The sequence below is a fragment of the Pinus tabuliformis genome, chromosome 8, assembly GCF_031772625.1.
Source record: "Pinus tabuliformis cultivar Carrire ecotype Pingquan chromosome 8, CPIR1, whole genome shotgun sequence".
Taxonomy (NCBI): Eukaryota; Viridiplantae; Streptophyta; class Pinopsida; order Pinales; family Pinaceae; genus Pinus; species Pinus tabuliformis.
This window is the reverse complement of record NC_142294.1, coordinates 279,957,493-279,960,253: the sequence shown is the minus strand read 5'-3', so window position 1 is coordinate 279,960,253 and position 2,761 is coordinate 279,957,493.

The window sequence follows — 2,761 nt, the reverse complement described above, 5'->3', positions numbered from 1 at the left end:
CACAAATCATGAACCTTAATTTATTCCATAATTCCTAATCACTTAACTAAAAAGGTCTTTGGTATTGAAATTTCAGCGAATTGTCCTCAATTTTAGTGTGCTAAAATTTCAGCACATTGTCCTAATTTTCAACAAAGTGGCATTTCAAATAACTTTCCTAAATTTCAAAAAAATGAATCATTAAACATTGCTTTCTATATTTTTAGAGATTATCCAAATTTTCAACATACTGCCATTTCGTCAAACTGTTGATAAATATTGGAAAATTGTACTAGAAATTGCCCCTAAAGGTGCAAAGATACATTGGAGGAATAGAACATGCCTATGATATTACTGCAAAAATATTGCAGCAAAGGAAAGATAACAACCTAAAGAGTGGAGGATGAAGGGGAGGAAATATGTTCAAGCTTTCAACAATCTCACACTTGTGCCCATACTTGTCTGACAAATGTTGCTCAAACCACGTTCCTGGCTAAATGAATTTTTTCCAATCATATCATTGTTGGGCCGAAGAATTATCATTATCACTCCATTCACACATTTTTTCACCTCTATTCCACCACCATGTCATCACGTCCACTTCACTTTCATCATTATATGGGTTACCTTTGTGCTTTCCAAAACATTATTAATTCTTAGTATTTTTAAATGAATTTGTGGTTAAAGTTTAGAAACTAATATGCTTATACGTATACGTAACAATTGGAATGAGCTTTTTGACATGTGTAGCTACAAAGGAAGCTTCTAAGGCACCCTTATGTGGCAATCTATGTTAAAATTCGAATTTGAGAAGATCATGAACCTCATAGATAAGATCATGGACCTCATGGAGAAGATCATGGAAGATAGGGTTATGTGTCACAAATGGTTGAGAAATATGTGGATTTGAAGAGGGAATAGTGGATCCAGATTTATGAGTTTGTTGTCATAACTTTTATATAAATAGGAGTGCTATATCCTTCATTTGTAATTTAGAATTTAGAATTTAGAATTGAGAAGTTAGAATTTAGTACCTTAGGATCTTATAAGTTTGTAATGAGAAGTTAGAATTTGGAATCATTGTGATGAAGATTTTAGAACCTCTTGGGATGTAGAACTTGTTGGGTTGTGTTATATTCCTTCCACAACTAGCCCACATAGTTAACAGGGTCTTAGAGGGGGGGAGGTCACAGGGGGTTTGAGGTGTACCCGTAACCCCAATTTATAGGGAAAATTTTGGTTTTGGACCCTATGTTAGGTTGGGTATAGCCACCTATGGTTTTGTGCACGATTTTCACACATGTTTTTGGACGCGATGGTTTTTTGTCCATGGTATTGGACGTGATGGTTTTCAGTCCATGGTATTGGATGCTTCGGCATGTATAAATATGTATTATAACATTAATATGAACATAATGAAAAATCAAGCTGGTAGTCCCGGTTTTGGGATCCAGGGGAAAATCTCTGTGTATATGTCTTTTATGTGTTATTCTCTCACATTGTTTATTTTATGTGTTTTAGAATTCATATGCAGGTAATTTCTGTACAGGGTTAAAACCTACATTTGGTATCAGAGCTATTTTGGCTTCAAGGGGATGCCTTTGTCATTGAGGGGTTTAGCTCGGGCCTGTGGTAGACCCTGTTCAGTGGGAGATCTGTGAGATCGATTCTGGTGATGAAAGAAGATGGCGAGCAGTGGAAAGACAGAGATCGAGAAATTTAATGTTCAGAGTTTTGAGTTGTGGAAACTCAAGATGGAGGATTTGTTGGTGGATAAACATCAGTGGATCACGGTAGATCCGGGTACTAAACCAACAGGATTGTCTAATGAAGAATGGAAGAAGTTGGATCGGAAGGCAAAGAGCACAATACGATTGTGTGTCTCAGATTCAGTATTGCTGAATGTATCAGGGGAAGCTACGACAAAGGCTTTGTGGGACAAGTTAGGGACTTTATACTAATCTAAGTCTTTGGTGAATAAACTGTTCCTACAGAAAATGTTGTATAGCCTGAGGATGAAAGATGGAGACTCGGTGACAAAGCATATGAACGCATTTAATACCATGGTAAGTCAATTAGCATCTATTGATATTAGAATCTCAGATGAGGATAAGTGCATTAGTTTGTTGTGTTCTCTACCAAATTTGTGGGATAGTCTGGTTATTGCAATAGGTAGCAATGCAACTACCTTGCAATTTGATGAAATAGTCTCAGCCTTGCTGATGGAGGAGATGAGATGGAAAAATATGGAGAGCCAGAATGGTGATACCTTGTCTATACGAGGACGGTCCTATAACAGAAACAAAAATAGGTCATCGAGTGGGAGATCTAAATCTAGAGGGAGATCTAAATCTCCAGGAAAACTTGTAAAGGTGGTGTGCTAGAAATGCGGAAAGGAAGGCCACTACAAAAGGGACTGTAAATCTAAAGCTCTTGACAAAGGAAAGGGATCTGATGAGGCTCCTTATGCAGAGGCGAAAACCACCTCAGATGAAGCTGGGGATGTGTACTTGGCTTCTTCAAGTACACATGTAGATCATGAGGCATGGTTGATTGACTCAGGTGCATCCTTTCACTTCACTCCCCATAGAGAGTGGTTTTGCAAGTATGAGAAATACGATGGTGGTGATGTCTTCTTAGGGGATGACAGGAAGGCTAGAATCATTGGTCGTGGAAAAGTAAAATTGAAGTTACAAGGTGGAAGGGTTAGAATACTTCCAGGTGTTCTGCATATTCCTGCATTGGCCAAAAATCTTATTTATGTAAGCAAGTTGGATGATGT